The sequence below is a fragment of the Spermophilus citellus genome, assembly GCF_964194105.1.
Source record: "Spermophilus citellus genome assembly, chromosome: 6".
Classification (NCBI taxonomy): Eukaryota; Metazoa; Chordata; class Mammalia; order Rodentia; family Sciuridae; genus Spermophilus; species Spermophilus citellus.
Window position 1 is genome coordinate 115,453,484 of NC_138187.1, and position 19,225 is coordinate 115,472,708.

Here is a 19,225-nt window from a genome sequence, read left to right on the forward strand (position 1 = left end):
ATTCAGCCATCAATAGATTAATCCACTGATGAGATCAGAACCCCTATGATCCAATCATTGCCTAAAAGCCCCCTCTCTAAACCTTGCTACATTGGGTACCATACTTTCAACACATGAGCTTTGGGGGGGAAACATTCTAGATCTAAACCATAACACCATCTAATGGCCAAATTTGTCTTCCTTGGGCTGTATGGATTTGCTTTAGCTCACAAATCCCACAAGAAAAAAGATTTTGTATTATTTTCTGTTGAGTTTCTTGTGCTTAGAACAGTTTCTGAACATAGTAGATACTCAAATAAATATTGGTTGAATTAATAAACCGGTAGGTGTCACTTACATTGTTGACCATTCTAATGTCTTAAAACATTCTTTTATCTTCATCCATAGAAACATTGCACTCTTGTTTTCTTCTGGAAATTTCTTTGTTTCCTCCTTTTCTTATTACATCCATCATATGTAGATGTTTTTCAGAGTTTGATTCTTGTCTTTTTCTCTTCTCTGAAATGTTTCCAGGATGTACCTCTCTTATGCATATTAGTCTTCACACACCATCTATAGATATACTGATTACTTCCACATCTGCAGTTCCACTCATTAATATTAAATTTGGACGATTTAGTCAATAAGCTATTCAGTGCCTTAATATTTCCCTGTAATCTAAAAATGTATCCCAAATGAAACATCATATTTTTGTTAGACCTTTATGGTGAAAATGTGAGATAAAAATAATTATTGGAAGCCAAAACATCACTATTGTTGGTTGTAAATACTAATCTGGAGGTTGCTATTTTGTGTAAGTGATGGAAATGAGCCCTAGTTGCAGACCTACATAGTTGGTTCTGAACTATAAGTTAAGCATGGAACATGTCTAGTTAAAAAGAAACCACATTCTCCTCATAGATGTTACATAATTCTGTGGTGATATGACTCTGGAGTTGATAAAAGTTTAAAAACTGTCTTCATTACATGTCCTCAAGTAATCGTAAACCATCATGAAACCATTTGGTAACAGTTCCTTCTTGAGTCTGGGGCAAAAGACTTAGATCCAAGAGTAGTTACTCTATTGTTTTCTTCTTACAGATGCAGCATGGGATTTGGGGAAGCGAATACTTTTGCTAAGCTTGCCATTAAAATTTAAACCTCTCTACTTCTTTTAGGTACACATAGAATTCAACTGTTTTGAAATTTAGAAACAACAAATATGGTATGGTTGTGCATGTCTATAATCCTGGTGACTCGAGAGGCTGAGGCAGGAGGATCACAAGTTCAAGAACAGCCTGATAAACTAACAAGACCCTGTTTTACAATGAAAATTAAAAAAAAAAAACTGGAGTGTTGCTCAGTGATAGAGTACCCCTGAGTTAAATCTCCAGTACCACATAATACAATAAATGAATAAATAAATAACAGTAAATATTTTATGCTTGAAGTCTGAAACAATTGCATAAAGAAAAGCTCTCTTTTCCCTCTAGTATTTGAATCATTGCACATCTGGGCTTGCTTTACTAAGGACTCTGGCCTGACAGCATATGCTGAGTCCTGCCTGGGTCACACACATGCACTTAGGATACATGCTAATTCAAGTTTGAGCTACAGACATCTGCACCCTAAAAATCCCCTTCTGAAAGGCCTGTGCTTTGGCAGAGACCCTTTCCACTTATACCAACCTGAGACCAGACTCTATTGCTGCAGGTAGAGCTGAAGACTAAGTAATATCTGTATTAATCGTAAAGGTTAATTTGAAGGCTCTTAGTGTGTCAAAGGAACCTGCAGACACAACCACAACTAGGATGATTTGCCATCTTCAGTGCTAGGCAATGAGAGGTGTTTTTCTTGGAGGGGGTTTCCCAAAGAAAAAGTTTAGCTCCCTGACTTCCCTGGTTGGCTTGGTTCCTAAAGGAAAAAAATGAAGTTGCTGAGCTGAACATTCCTGGTTTATTTCCCCAAATGTGTCTACAAGTTATTCACTCTGCTTTGTCAGGAAAAAATAAGAGGTTGTAAAAGAGACCTAAACATATTTAGAAATCTCTCTGCTGTAAAATTAGGGGAGTGGAAAACAAGCATTTTCTTCTAATATGTTTATCTTCAAAGATGATTAAAGCAAGACGATCTACGCAATCACCTAAACCAGCAAATGGTGGATAATTGAGATTTGTGTCATTCAGTACAATGGCTACTAGGTATATGTGACTATAAGTTCATGAATTTTGGCGAGTCCAAATTTAGATATCATTATAAGGTACACACTGCATTTTGAACAGAAGATTATAACACACCTCATTGAGATTTTATAATGATTACATGTTGGAATGAAAATAATTGGGATATATCAGGTTAAATAAAATCTATTATTAAGATGAATTTTACCTGTTACATATACAGTTTGCTTTATGTTTCCATTGGAAAGTACTGCTATAAATCAGTGGCTTCCAATTATCTAAGATACAGAATCCATTGCAAATTGATATTTTTGTAAAATTCAATAAAGCAGCTTGGTGTAAAGATTCTTAAATCCTTACTCTGTATCTTGTGTTTGTTTCACTGCCAACTGGTAACAAACAGCTTGGGTCTGACCCTAGTCTGAAGATAAGACTGGAAGAACATTCTGAACTTTTGCGCCTTAAGTAATAAAGTCCCATCAACTGTTTTTCCTGCATACATTTTATGCATCCCATCCTCTCTATTTCCTTTTCTTCTTCCTTCAATCAGACCTTTATTTCCTATTTGGATTATTGAAAGTGACTGCTAAATAGTTTCAGTGCATTTTGTGGCTTGGAAATGGAATGTCCCCTAAAGGCTCATGTGTTAAAAGTCTTGGTCCCGTCACTGTAGAATGCTGATTTTAAGACCTTTGAGTATAAACCTAGGAGTGGGATAGCTGGGTCAAATGGTAAACTGAATAACTCATCTAAGAATATTTAGGCAGCAAGGAGCAATGTTAGGATTTGGACCTGAGTCTTTCTAACTCAGAAGGCTAAATTATTTCTAAATGATGTGGAGCTGCTTGGAATTCCTTCCACTCTACAGTTACTTTGTTGGGTTTACTGTGTGCTATTCTCTCAGGTCCCCATCTTCTATTCCTGGTTCATTTAAACTTCTCTTATGATATTTGAATTGATTATAATCCCTACCCAATGCATTTCCTGAGACCTCCTGCAAAAACCTACTTCCTCTGGAACCCATTCAGTTGTCTAACACTGAATACACCATGTGGGAGTTTGGGGTACATTTATTTTTCCTTTTGCTTCCTACTGTACCATCCTCTGTACTTAGCATTGTGGGAGATATTTATAATTAATTAATTCATCTTTTCAAGTTTTCAATATGTAATTATTAAGAAAAAGAAAAAAAATCCCTATCTTCATGGGATAAAAATCACTACCTTCTAGTAGGGGCAAATTGAAAGAGTAAACTAAACATTTTTACATGCCTGTGAGTGTATTCTGTGCTCTTGCACCGTCTCGATGGGCTGCGACACTCCACTTACAGTAATGGTTTTCAGCAGGGGTGTTCACTTTGTACTGTGGCAGCCAGCTGCTACATTTTAGTTTGTCATATTGCCATCCCAGGTGTGCATGGTGCCTCATATTCTTCATTTGTTCAATATCTCTGGGATCAGTACTTCCCTTTGAATTGAGGGATAATGACAGGAGTACCAGCAAATTTCCTTTCAGCTCCTCACCAATACCCTGTAACATCAGATGTTTGTCTAAGCTCATGGAAGACAGGCTAATTGGTGATCTAGGAAGCCTCAGATTAATCTTCTGGTACAGCAAGACTTGGTATAAACCACAACCTCTTTGAGTCTCAGTTTTCTTATCCATGAAATGAGGATAATTGCCATTTTAAAATTGATGGATGACATCTTTCTTCTGTTTCCAAAGGTCTTATTTTCAAATTACTCAGTGGATACAATAAATTCACTCATTCATTTAGCAATTACATATTGAATACCTACTATGTTCCAGGTATCGTCTTAGGTTCAGATAAAGGGGTTATCAAATCAGCCTTAAAACTCCTGAGACTTTTGCTCTGCCTAGAGGAGGCAGGTAAATAAATGAGTATGTGGTTGTTGGAGGGTAACAAGAATGACAGAGTCCAACAATTAAGGTCAAGTGGATAAAGAATGCTGACAAGGAAGTAAATGGTTATTTTCTATAAAATAGAAAGATGACCTTTGAGCAGAGATCTAAAGGAAAAAAAAATCCTATTCGGAAATGTACCCTGATAGATGCTTCTAGAGTAGTGAGCCACATGCCACATGCTACCCATTGCATGTGTCTCTCAATATCAGTCTGTTATTGCAAGCCTATAGACACCCCTTTCTCACAAGGGCTCTCAGAATGATAGATAATCCAAACATTTTTCCAGTACTGGGGATTGAACCCAGGGCCTAGCACAAGCTAGGCAAGTGTTCTACCATTGAGCCCTACTCCAGCCTACAGAAAACCCAAATGTAATATGCCCAACACTCTCCAACACCCCCAACTTCACCCCAGATCTAGACTACTCACATGTTCTTGGTCTTAATCAGAGAAGGATGGGTAGTAGCTAATGATACCCTAAACCCAAGTCACAGGCAGCTAGGACCAGTGGAAGGAACAACTCGCCATGTAAATATTCTCCCTTTCCTACCATGCATCACACCTGAGCAGTCACTTATGGGGGTATGTGCTGACATGGAGGACTGGAGAAAAGTCTTGCAACATGCTTCATGAGGGCAAATGGCTACAGCCGGGCTGTCTGTTCCCATCTTCTCAGGTTGGTGTCCACTATGGAAAAATCACTAAGTGACTAGTGCATCTTCACAGCTACTTCTCAGCCATTCCTAATGACTTTTTTTTTTTAAAGAGAAGAATGGAAAAGTGCAATAGAATTTTCTCTTGCAGGATTTATTTTCTGTCTGCATTCTCTCTAGATTATATGGAGCTGCATGGATATTCATAATACCGATGGTGATTTTAAAATAGCCTTTAATTTGGAGGGGCTGATAGGTATATTTATCTTTGAATACCTCAGTAGTTCAACGACAAAGAGGTGAGTTTTGAAGACACCATGTCTTCTTTCTGTGTGTACCCAATATCAGGAATCCCCCCAAAACCTGAGTAAGATAGTATTATGTTACATAGAAAGAAACAGCTCAGAGTATTTTACACATTGAAAAAGAACTTTGAGTAATACATTGCTACATGAACTTACTAGCCACTAGTGAGCCTGTGACGAAACACACATATGAATGGCTTATCTTCACTGAAGAAAAGTCATAGGCTTAAAATCTTGGTCCTTTTAGTTTATTTACCTAGTAAAATAACACACTGAAATATTGAGTTTTTCTCCTTAATTTTCAAGAGTCATTGTTTCAGGTGCATTTATTTTTACCCTAAACAGAACAAACCAGTTAGGCAATGGCCTTCTTTCTCTGAGAGATGGCTCACCTGGTTTTCTACTTTCTAATTTTCTCTCTGTTAGTCAGCTTTCTGTTGCTGTGACAAAATACCTGAGAAAAAGCAAGTGAAAAGGAGGAAAGATTTGTTTTGACTCACTGTTTCTGAGGTTTCAGTCTATGGTCACTTGGCCCTGTTATCTTTGGATTTGTGGCAAGGTAGATCATCATGGAGGGAAACATGTGGCAGAGGAGGCAGCTCACCTCATGATGGCTGGAAAACAAAGTCAGAGAGAAGGGGCTGGGGTTCCAATATTCCATACAAGGTCACAGCCCCAATAACCTGACTTCCTTCCACTGGGTCTCAATTTCTAAAGGTTTCACCATTTTCCAACAGAGCCATTAACTGAGGACCAAGCCTGCAACATATGAGCTTTTGGGGGACATTTAAGATCCAAACCATAATACTCTCATTGTGGGAAAGATATTGTTGGAGACATCATCAGATCACACCATCTATCTAGAACTATTTTCAAAAGCTGCAGAATATTTAGTATCACATTTCAATGGCTTCTAACATGAAGTACCTGTTTGCATAAATTAAATTCCTGGAGTCCTGATCTTCATGTGCAATGTGTGACAATGACAAATAGAAGATGGAGCCTGGAGGTCTTTGGTCACTCATGTAAAGAACTGATGTTGGAATATGTTTCAGAGGTAGATTGGAGTCTGGGAAGGATCTTGGAGATGGATTTATGTCTTCTGATTTTTACTCCTATAATGAAACAATGAATATACTTTGTTTGGGGGGAAAAGATTTCCAGATTTAATGTATGAGGATTCAAAAATCCACCAAAATCTTTGGCCGGAGATTGATAATTTCCTGTTCTCTTTCGCTAGCTCCTTCTGTTACAGAAATTCCATGGAGAAAGAGGTATTACTAAATATCAGAAAAAAGATATTAAAGAAATATCTTTAATAAAGATATAATACCTTTAATAAAAAATGATACACTGTTGATGCTTTCTGCAAGAATTGAACAGATATTTTTAAAAAGTAGAGATTTATCAAGAAGATGAGAAGCTACCCTTTGCTGGGTATGAGTAGTAGTGTGTTCTGGTTAAAAACCAAACCCAAAGATTTTTTGTAAGACTATAAAGCCTACTATGTGAAAGTGCGGTCTATTTTTCACCTAATTAAAATTGGAAACTTCAGTATTTAATTAGGGAAGATTGTCCCTTGTTTCTTTGTTCTACCAGGGCCAGTTGAAATATGCCGCTTCGTTACCAATTGTTCAGCAAATTTTGAGGCCAAGTTCAAAAAATATCATTAACCCGAGTAAAACTGTTTAAGACTAGAAAATAAATATCCTGCTTGGTCATGTGGGTAATGTAAATAATGGTGTATGGCTGGTCCAGAGCTCTCTTCATTCTTTTTTATGTTCTAGGATTTTTAAGAATCAAGAAAATGGGAACCATAAATATTTTTTAGCTCTGTGTGTTCAGGTAGCCTGTTCTGAAAACTGGTATGGTCTTTGGGACTGTGGATATTCTGGCTCAAGCAGCTACTTGTAGGAGCAGAGCACTGACACATAAGATTGCGGAGGGCACTCACCAGCATGCTCTTCAGTGCCAGGTTCATCACAATTTTCCTGGAGAACTGCTTTTGTCCTTACCGTAGAGTGATTTCTGACAGAACGACTGAGCTTATAGCAAATATACTGATATTGTAATATCATTGTCTGACAAGATTGTCCTGGGGACAAAGAAGACCAATTTCCTGGGGGCTTATCTGGAAGAGTGTGGGGATTCGAGGGTATGCTCATTGTCACTCATCCTTGGTGAACGCAGATATTGAAGAAATGAGAACTTGAAAGATGAAGTCTATACAGTAAAGTGGACATTTGCCCATCTGGATTTGAGGGTCTTGGTAGGGGCTGTGAATTTTGAGCACCTATATATCTGGTGCCCATGCCATGAAATGATCTGGGCCTAACATTCACTCATTCATCTTATTTTTCAAGTTGCATAAGGAGTGAAAGCCATGTGCTTGGTCAAAGAATATCACAGTGAATAGAGAGACACAGAGATCTTATAGTCGACAGGGAAAGATAAGAGTTAAACAAATATAATTTTTAAAAATAATTATCTCTAGCTGGGCTCGGAAGTCTGAGGCAGGAGGATCACAAGTTCAAAGTCAGCCTCAGCAACTTAGCAAGGCCTTACTCAGCAAGACTCTGTTTCACAATAAAATATAAGGGCTGGAGGTGTGCCTCAGTGGTTAAGCACCTCTGTGTTCAATCCTGGTATCAAAACAAAAATTCTGTGTGTATATATATATATATATATATATATATATATATATATATATACAGAATAATTTATATATATACAGAATAATTTATATATATATATATATATATATATATATATATATATATAATAAAATACATGCAAGAAAATTTCCTATCTTTATCAATTTTGTGTGTACAATTCAGGGGTATCCAGGATACTCACACTGTTGTACAACTATCCCCACCATTCATTTCATCTTGCAAATGTGGAACTTGGCACCCATTAATCATATCTCCCCATTTCTTCCTTTCTGCAGTATCTGGCAGTCACCAGTCTACCTTCTGTCTCTGCAAAGCTCACTACCTTACATATCTCATGTAAGTAGAATGGTATTTTTCCCTTTGTAGATGAATTCTTTCACTTTGCCTACTGTCTTCAGGGTTCATCCATGTTGTTGCATGTGTCAGGATTTCCTTTCTTTTTAAAGATGAACAGTAATCTATTGAATGGATGTAGCACATTTTATTTATCCACTCATCCATCATGGACACTAAGGTTGCTTCTATCTTTTGACTCGTGAATAAGGCTGCTAGGAACATGGGTGTACAAGTATCTGTTGAGTTTCTGTTTTCAATTGTTTTGGGCGACGGATTTTTTAAATAGTTTCTCAAAAATATAACTATGAATTATGAAAGGACATTAACCAGTGAAAGCCACACAAGGTATCTGCTGAGGGCCATTACCAAGTAGGAATGACGCATCGATTTCCTTGCCAGCGTACCCCATGTTAAATTTGCTGTGACCTTGCATGTGTGTTTGAGAAAGATGACCCTACTCAAGGACGAGGGTGGATCCAGGATTAGGGTGTATCCTGCAGTTTGAGGAAGTATAGTATCCCGGTCCTTGGGTTTAGGGCGTTCCCAGTTTAAGACCTTGGGTTTTAGGGAAGTTCGATGTTGAGGATTATTGCTGCTGGAAATAGGGCGTTTCTGCTACCTGAGCTCCCGTTGAGCTCTCATGAGATTCAGAGAGCATTTTGGGAAAAAAGCCTCATGGAGTAGGTGAATTGGGTGGCAGCAGAACTGGGATTGCCCCAGAACGTGTGTGGAGGCCGGTGTGAGTTCGGGAATAAAGAATTGCTGTTTGAATCTACAAAGCTGTGTGGTGGCTCGTGATTCTGTGCCCAGCCAAGACTGCGGCAGTATCACCACCAGATTGGGCAGTGAGAAGCTCACTGGGGCAGGCTCCTGGAGGAAATAAAGATCAGACAAAGATTGGCTTAGAGTTCACCAGGGGAAGGAGGCGAGGAGGGTCTTTTGGGTATCTACAGAAGTGAATCAGAGGCTTAAGACAACATGTGGCTCAGGGCATTTGAGGGAGTCCATGGGTGGTAGATGGGGAGCAAGGGAAGCAAGAGGTTAAGAGTCCTTGGGACCTGGGCCTGTGGATTTAGGGGAAAGGAAGAAGTTATAACTTGAAGCCTCAGTTTACCAGTCTATTTTTATTTATTTATTTATCCTTGACATTCAACAAAACCTTTTAAATAATTGAACCTTGTCTCAGCTTTGATGTGGAAAGCAATAAGGGAAACACTTGCTTGAGGACTGAAATGGACTCACAGGGAGAGGACAGTCTCTGGGAGCAGAAGTGGTGGCCAAATGAGTGGCAGTCCCTTGAGGGATCTGACTGATGGATGGGCAATATGGTGGCTTGACCTGGACAATGAGGCTGGCACAGAAGCACTCTGAGGACTATGGGGGCCTCTTAGTATGACCTGTGCAACTCTGAAAAGATGTCCTATGTCACAGGTTGAGGATGCTGGGCAAGTTAATACATACACATATTAACCCCCTTTCTAGGTTCACAACAGAGCATAGAATTCTCTATACTGAGGAATCTATAGAATCTATTCCCAGAAAAAAAATATGTAACAATTTGTTTATCATTATCGATTTCAAGACTTTTGGTAGAGACCCAGTAAAATCCATATATTATAAATAGGGGAGATATTCCCTTGGCCTTTGGCCTTGAACAATATACTTTTGGATGGACATGTTTTGAGAACCCTTGATCTGTGACCTTAAAACCTACTATCTTAGTATTAAAGCACCACACCCTTTGGCCTTAGCCATCAGCAAATTCAGAATCAAGTTCAGGAGCTGTTTGCAGAAATCAGGCCTCTCAGCTGTAGCTGCTTCCTGATGTTCTTTCAGTTTCAGGTCTGACTTATTACTGACATCCCTGATTTACATACAGTGCAGACATTCCAAGGACTGTGGAAACCGATCAGGTTCAAGTAGCAATAGAACTCTTATCATTTGTACTAGTAGGAAATTTTGGCTACTGGCATTCACTTGACAGCACTAATATTTTCCTTAAACGTTCACATTTTTCTCTTTGACTAGAAGCAGGAATTGATAGCTGAGCTCAAGACGCCTACAGGATATAAGTAGGGCAGAAAGCTGATACATTAAGGATTATAAACAAAACAGGAGAGAACTTGTCTAATATACCTCAAGAATCACAAAGGCCAAGTTAACACATTAGTAGTAGGCAAACATGAATCTCATTTAAGTTTGGGGCTTTTAGAGGAGTCAATTACAGTGGTGGATTTATGGCTTTATCAATTGGGCACATAATTTCATAGGGATAATAATTTTGAATCTGATGTGGTATGTGTGCACTTGCGTTATAAGTGTCCAATATACACACACCCACATAGTCAGTATGTCTTAATCAATTACCTACTGGGACAAGTGAATCAAAAGGGTGGCTGAAAGCAACAGCAGCAGCAACTTGGATCTGCATTCTTGTCCAGGGAAAGGAATTTATAGCCATTATTGGACGATTAAAGTAATCAGACACTGTATGAATCAGGGACTTCGTTGGTAGTCTCATAAAAAAAGGCAGCAAACACTAAAATATCTATTTGAAGCTTCTTCCCCTTACTAAGCATTACCTGTGAAATTCCTTTTTTTCTCTGAAACTTCATTACACTATGTATACTATAAAAATAAAATACTGTCCTTACTGGGTGAGAATATCTTCTGTAATTCTAACATTTGTAAGTGAATGCATAAAATATGTTCAGCATACTATAAATGTCTGGAATGTGTGTAAGATAAGGCAAAAATAGACTTTGTGTTCCTAGTTAACATACTCTTGGGATACTAGAATAGAGAGAAATGAGGCAAATTATTGCACCTATGGATCTTAGGACATGTTAAATCAAAGATGTGAAACTTCTCATTTATTCTCATTTACTGAGTTACAAGCTAGCTCTATGTTGTAACTGAATAACAGAAGTTTGCCTCTATGAGCACTAAAACTTTCAAAATCTTTTACTTCTCTGGGATAATTTAGAAAGTGCATTTCATACCTCCTTATCTTTTCAAATGCTTATGAGCATTCTTGACATTTTAGGAACATATAATTAATTCTTATTTGGGGTAAATACCCATTGATATCTCTTTTCTGAAGGACCTACCTCTACCTATAGCAGTAACTTAAGGGGTGGACCTGTGTGGCCACATTTGCACATAGGACCCTATCCTCCCCAGTCAGAGATGACAGAACTAGGAATGAACATCTGACTCCCTCTAGTCCAATAGTGCCGCAGTCTTGGCTGGGCACAGAATCACGAGCCACTCAACCAGGAACAAAACTTTATTTTGAAAAAGCCGCCAACACGCTCAGCGCCAGCAAGCAAAAAACCGGTCCTCCCACGAGGGTGTCTGACCGGAACCGCGCGTCCCGGAACCCCCGTCTCCTCCGACCTCCTCCGGAATTCCCTCCTACTATCCTTCCCCAACCAATGGGAACTCTCCAGCAGTCCCGTAAAGTCCCGTAACTTGAGTCCGGTAGCAGGCCAAGGTGAACAGCGGGAGTCCAGTTTGCATATGAATGTAAATTTTAACATAATCATCTCAGTGGCTAGCTGGCGTCACTTTACAACCAAAGGTGCCATACATCGTATATATGCTTGTGGCTCCTAGCATCTGCCCCCTTCTGTTTAATTAAGCAACAAGCAATGTGGCTAGGGACCGTGCCTGGTAGGTTGTCCAATTTAACATATGGTTCTTACCCGTCATGGGAGAACTGACCTTTAGGCGTCAGCTTCCTGTCTTAGGTTGAATCCACTGTAATCAGAGCAACCCGTCGCTGACTACCGGTCCAGCATTCAGCCATGCTTGTGGATAGGCCTATGCACCAGTGGGGGGGTGAGGTTCTTGCCTCACCTCTGTTGGCCCCCAAATTTTGCCTTGGTGCCAGTGGGGGGGTGAGGTTCTTTGCCTCACCTCTGTTGGCCCCCAAATTTTAGACCATCACTAGTAGAAGGGAGGAGGATACAGAAATGCCACGACACCAAGCCAATTGATGGCTCCTTGGAAAAATTGCGTCACTGGTGACACCATCAGCAAAGATATGCCAGTATTACCACAATAAACATGGGGTGAGCTGGCAAGGAAATTGCATCACTGGTGACACCATCAGCAAAGATATGCCAGCAGTACCACAATTCGGTGCACCAGATGATATTTTACAATGTATGCAACTGATATATAGTCCAGGCAAGTTCTGCAAGCAGTTCAAATTGGAGGAGTCTATCAATATGTCCATTTCCTCCCAAAGTAAATCAAGTCCTTGATTGAGCATTACTTGTTGAGTTATATTCATTGATGCATCAGTTTATACAGTTTACTGTGATAGCTATCATAGAAGCTGTAGTTTGGTTTTATCTCAGTCTTCACCGGAATTGGGATGGAGATGGAAATTCTGGCAATGATGCTAAAGAGACATTATCCTGAACAGAATTATTAAATATAATGAAAAGGAATGGTGAAAGTAAACAAACAGATCTGTTAACCATCTTTAACAACAATCATAAACAGCTGTTCACCTAATTTAAATTAAACCATATAAATCACGTGAATAAAGAAAAAATTCGGATCCATTTTTTCATGAGCGCTCCTCATATAAGAAATATGGACATACACACATACAGACATACAACACAAAACAGAAGTGTGCACACAACATACAACACATAAGACAATAGTAAATAAAGGCCTTGTAACTATACTTAGGTGAAATCTCCATTGCAATGTTTAAAAACTCCACAGTCAAAAAATAAATAAATAAATAAATAAATAAATAAATAAAAAATAAAACACAGTCAAAAAATAAAACTGATCAGAAAAACATTAACCTAGGTTTGTATGAGCTCAAAAATAAAATAGAACTTTATGATGTGGAAAAATGCAATAATAAAATAGATACTGAAAAAAAAAAACCTTGGTTAATCACTGTCGCAGATGTAAGAATAGCCAAGCTGGAGCTCTGGATGTCAGCTGTTATGGATTTGAGTCAAATCATCTTCTTTTTCTGTAGAAATTGTTTTAGTTAATCTCTCTGGAATCCAAATCGGTTGCTGTTCATCCTGTGGGAAAACACAGACAGCGCCCCGATTCCAGACTATCACTGGATCCGGGCCTTTCCATTGTCCTGTTAGAATATCTTTCCAAAGTACCTTAGGCTTATGTACATTTTTGGGGTACAAGTGTCTTTCCGCAGCACTAAGTCCCGATGAATCTAAATTTAAAAAGTTTAGAGTAAAAAGGGTTATTTTAAGTTTATCTTTGGGGGATATATACCCCTTTCCAATTCCCTCCTTTTGTTTTAATAAGTACATTTTAATAGTTTGATGAGCTCTTTCAACTATGCCTTGTCCTTGTGGATTGTATGGAATTCCTGTTATATGAGTAATACCAAATGATGAGCAAAATTGTTTAAAAGAGGAGGAAGTATAACCAGGACCGTTGTCCGTTTTTAACTGTTTTGGAACGCCCACAGTGGCAAAATTTTGTAAGCAATGAGCTATAACATCTTTAGTTTTTTCTCCGGCATGAAGGGAGCCCATCAAAAATCCGGAAGAGGTATCAACTGTAACATGTAAATATTTTAATTTTCCAAATTCTGGCAAGTGTGTGACGTCCATCTGCCAAATATGGTTAGGTATTAGTCCTCTAGGATTGACTCCAAGATTAACTTGTGGTAAAAATGTCACACAATTTTGACATTGTTTTATTATATGTCTGGCCTGTTCTTTAGTTATTTTAAAACGCTTTTGTAAAGTATTAGCATTGACATGGAACCTTTTATGAAAATTTATAGCTTCTTCTATTGTGGAGAAAATATGTATGTCATGTGTAGATTTATCTGCTAGTTCATTGCCCATACTAAGGGCTCCAGGCAATCCTGTATGTGCCCTGATATGACCTATGAAGAATGGATCTTTTCGGTCCCAGATTAGACTTTGTATATCGGAAAACAAAGAGAAAACAGTAGAGGAAGGGGAAATCCTACCAGCATCTTCAAGGGAATTAATAGCATTAACTACATACTGACTATCAGAAAATAAATTAAATACAGAATCTTTAAACATCATAAAAGCTTGTAATACTGCATTAAGCTCTACCTTTTGAGCTGATTGTTTGGGTACTAAAAATGTAAAAGTTTGATCAGGAGTAACTACTGCTGCTGTACCATTGTTTGACCCATCAGTGAATATATTTGGAGCATTTATGATAGGGGTTTTTCTTGTCATTTTTGGAAAAACTACAGGATGCTTAGACCAAAAAGACAACAAAGGATTAGATGGTAAGTGATTATCAAATGAAACACTAGTTTTACACAGGATTATTGCCCAAGTATTTAACTCATTAGCTAACTCATCAATTTGATCCATAGTATATGGAGTAATAATTTTATTGGGAGAAATCCCAAACACTCCCTTAGCTGCTTTTATTCCTTTGAGTATTAATTGTCCTACAGCCTCAGGATATCTAGTAAGAATAGTGTTAGGGGAATAAGATAAATGTATCCACAATAATGGACCTTCTTGCCAAAATACTCCTGTAGGAATATTTTTTGTTGGTAGTACAATAAATAATAAAGGCAAACTTATATCAATTCTATCCAAATGCATATTTTCCATATATGTTTCAATGATTTTTAATACTTTTCTTGCTTCAGGCGTTAACATGCGGGGTGAATTTGGATCTGATGGACCTTTTAGAATATCAAATAAAGGTCCTAACTCTCCTGTTGGTATGCCTAGATAAGGCCTTATCCAATTTATGTCTCCCAATAACTTTTGAAAGTCATTAAGTGATTTGAGTTGATCTACTCGTATTTGAATTTTTGGTGGACGGACCATGGTTGAGGATAATAGAACTCCTAAATAATTAATTGGAAGATTTAATTGTACTTTATCTATTGCTATCTCTAGATTATAATTTTTCAATAAATTTGTAAGTGTGGCATAACATTCTAGTAATGTGTTTTTATCTTTATGTGCCAGTAACACATCATCCATATAGTGAAATATTTGTAGTTCAGGATTTTGGTTTCTAAGTGGCTGGATTGCTTTATTAACATAAATTTGACACATAGTTGGGCTGTTAGCCATCCCTTGAGGGAGTACTTTCCATTCATATCTCTGATCAGGACCTTCATGATTCAGTGCAGGGATAGTAAATGCAAAATGTGGACTATCCTCGGGATGAATTGGAATTGAAAAGAAACAATCTTTAATATCTATAACTAAAACATGCCAGGTTTTTGGTAAAGCAGACAATTGAGGAATCCCTGATTGAGCAGGTCCCATAATAACCATCTCATTATTAATGGCTCTTAAATCTTGTAATAATCTCCATTTACCAGATTTCTTTTTAATGACAAAAATGGGAGTATTATAGGGGGATACGGAAGGTTGTATATGTCCTTCCGCTAACTGTTGTCTGACCAAGTCATGGGCTACTTGTATCTTTTCTTTAGTCAAGGGCCACTGAGGAACCCACACTGGTCTTTCTGATTTCCAAGTAATTTTGATTGTCTCAGTGGCCCTTTCTGAAAACCCAATTCATGTCTATTTATTTCTTGATCTATTTGAATAGGTGCTGTCATACCTTGTTCTTGTTCTCTTAATCTTTTTTCTTTCCTAAAGCCTTGTTTAGCCCTAGTAGTGGGCGCGTTAGGATTGATGTTATTTGTTAATGTCAATCCTAATTGATCTAGGACATCTCGTCCCCATAAATTTACAGGAAGATGATCCAATACATAGGGCTGTATAGTTCCTTCACATCCTTCAGGATCCCTCCAATCTAATACCATAGCACTTCTATGGGGATTTGTTGCCACTCCTAGGCCTCGAAGCGTTTGAGTGGCTTGTTGTAATGGCCAATATTTTGGCCATTCTTGACGAGAGATGACACTAAGGTCAGCTCCTGTGTCCAGCAGCCCATTAAAGTCATGTCCTTGAATATTTAATTTTAGCATTGGGCGAGAATCTAAATTTAAAGACAGCATAGCCCAATCTACACCTGTGGAGCCTAATCCCTTGGAACCTCTTTCTACATTACAACTGGAAAATTTATCATGCAGGCTGGGTATTATTAATAACTGTGCTATTCTATCTCCTGGTGAAATTACTGATATACCTCTTGGAGAACTAGCTATAATTTTTATTTCACCTTCATAATCGGGATCAATTACCCCAGGACTTATCATAAGTCCTTTTAGTGTAGAAGAACTGCGTCCCAATAATAAGCCTACTGTTCCTTTGGGAAGAGGTCCTTTTACTCCTGTGGGAATGATTTGAATTCCCATCTCTGGGGTTAGTACTGCTCTGGCAGAGGCGCAGATGTCCAGCCCTGCGCTCCCTCTAGTTTGTCTGATGAGGGATTTAATGGATAATGCGTCCTGGGCACTACCTTGATGGGGCTGTTGGGTTCCTCCATTGCCCCATATATTTGTGGTTTGGGGCCCCGGGGCATTGGGCCCTCTAGTCCGTTTTTTGGCAATGGAGCTTGATACCTTTCTCCACGATATCGTGGGTAAACACTTGGTCCTTGTCCGTTTTTTGATAACGGAATACCCTCTATGGTGGTTTGAGAACGGCATTCATTAGCCCAATGTCTCCCTCTACGGCATCGTGGGCAAATACCTGGTATTCTATTCCTTTGATATCCAGCTTTGTTAAACCCTCCTCTTATGGGGCAACTCCTTTTAAAATGTCCTGTTTGATTACAATTATAGCATGTTCTTGGCCTGGCATCTAAAGCCTGTTGTACTGCTGCTAAGACTTGCCCCTGTTCATTAATGTCTCTACATAATTTAATATATGTGTTTAAATCCTCATGTCTCCATGGTCTAATGACCTCTCTGCAGCAACGATTTGCTTGGTCATAAGCCAGTTGTTTTATAAATGGCATTACCTGTTCTGTATTTCCAAATATCCTAGAGGCTGACTGAATAAGTCTATCTACAAATTCAGCATAAGGTTCATTAGTTCCTTGTATTACCTTAGATAATTGACCTTGTAAGTCTCCATGCCCCTGTAAAGTTTTCCATGCCCTAACTGCATCTACAGCAATTTGTGCGTATACGCCAGGGTCATATTCAATTTGCTGTCTTTGACCCTCATATGGTCCCTTTCCCAATAGCATGTCCATATTTCTTTGAGGGTACCCAGCTTCTGCATTTCGCCTAGCTGTCTCCATGCAAAATTCCTCATTGGCAACCTTCCATAACAAATATTGTCCTCCGTTTAGCACAGATCGACACATGTTAGCCCAATCTGCTGGTGTCATGTCCAAGTTGGTAACAGATTCAACCATGCTTATTGTGAAGGGAGCTTGCGGCCCATAGGTCGTTACAGCCTCCTTTAATTGCTTTATTGTTTTGAAATCTAAAGCACGGTGAATTCGTTGCCCTCCTGCCTGCTCAAGTACAGGGCATGCTAATCTTTGGGGTCCTGCCTCAGAATTCCGTCCATCAACTACGGTAGTTGAGGGCCGCTCAGCGGTAGATGGAGCTGTTGGCTGAGTTACGCCCTCTGGTGATAGAACGGAGTTGGTAGCAACCTCCTGTTGTAATTCTCCACCTGATGGCTGCTTGTCCTCTAAGCTTGCTTTCTTTAAATTTTCCTCTGTCTGACTAGCTTGAGAGACCTTCTCTTTTGCTTGACCTAGCGTTTTTTCTACCATAGTCTGGACCTCTAACAATTTACTTAACAGTTTTTCGGTTTGTTTTTTATTGGATTCTAATCTACTATAACCTAACCCAATAAGGTAGGATAAAACAAAGCCGAAGCAGAATGAAACAAAGACGGAGCAGACAATGGTTGTATCAATTTTCTCTTTCTCAGGGCTGAATAACTTCAAACCTTGAGCCAACCATTTTTTCCAGTTCGCCTGAGAAAATTCTAGGGCTAGGGAGCTCGAAATAAAAACAAAATAAATCAAAACAAGAACACATTGTTTTCTGAGAAGGTCATCCATCCTGTCGCCTTCCCTCAGGGGCGAGCAATTTACTCACCTCTAAGCTTCAGGCGTTCCCCGTACGGGCCACCAAATGCCGCAGTCTTGGCTGGGCACAGAATCACGAGCCACTCAACCAGGAACAAAACTTTATTTTGAAAAAGCCGCCAACACGCTCAGCGCCAGCAAGCAAAAAACCGGTCCTCCCACGAGGGTGTCTGACCGGAACCGCGCGTCCCGGAACCCCCGTCTCCTCCGACCTCCTCCGGAATTCCCTCCTACTATCCTTCCCCAACCAATGGGAACTCTCCAGCAGTCCCGTAAAGTCCCGTAACTTGAGTCCGGTAGCAGGCCAAGGTGAACAGCGGGAGTCCAGTTTGCATATGAATGTAAATTTTAACATAATCATCTCAGTGGCTAGCTGGCGTCACTTTACAACCAAAGGTGCCATACATCGTATATATGCTTGTGGCTCCTAGCACAATAGGTTTTCATTTTGCAAACTTAGATTTGGGACTCAGAGTCACAAAGAGACAGACAGGTGAGAAGGGGCAAGCCCAGTGGACTGTTAAGTCTCTGGGCTGCAGAGAGCCCAGGTAAGACAATGGTCCATGCAGGCTGAAGAGATGAGCAAGCAGAAAGCACTAAGTAGGTTCCGCAGATGGGAGACAGTGTCCAATCAAAGAGGCTACCATCAGGGGAGGGTAATGGAGTCACATGATATGAAGTAGAACAACTCTGGACAAGGAACTTATCTCTGAGATTTTTGTTTTGGTTTGTTTGTCATTGAAAAGAACTGATAAACTTGCCAGGCATTTTGGAGACTCCTGGTACCCAGTTCATCAATTACTTTACTTTAGGCTCCCTTTCTTCCCTGTCCATGCACGCTGCCCTTGATGCAATCCATATACTCCCAGACTTGACATCTGCATATGTTATTCTTTCTTTTCTTCCTCTTAGCTACTTTTATGTGTACAGTTCTATTAATATTCCAAGATCCAGGGCAAAGAACATTAGCTTTAAGAAGGCTTCCTTGGATCATCAAGCCATGGGAAACTCTCCCTTCCTTGGACTCCCACCACATTCATCCATAATCGTTGATGCCATGGTCGTAGAGCTATTTGTGCATTTCCCTCATCTCTGCTGACTCCGGTTAACAGAGTGGGCAGGGTCTCTTTTAGACTCTCCGTTGAATCTCCAACAGCTCCTGGCATAGAACACAGTGC

The 19,225-nt window shown here is 39.3% G+C and overlaps 1 long non-coding RNA gene across 1 annotated transcript in view; it reads left to right on the forward strand.

The window, feature by feature from the left end:
* Positions 1 to 19,225, forward strand: part of LOC308652048 — a 278,634-nt gene that overhangs the window by 77,154 nt on the left and 182,255 nt on the right. Inside the window, exon 5 of the long non-coding RNA XR_014022721.1 lies at positions 7,994 to 8,054. This is a non-coding gene — a long non-coding RNA (uncharacterized lncRNA). The remainder of the gene's footprint in view (positions 1 to 7,993; positions 8,055 to 19,225) is intronic.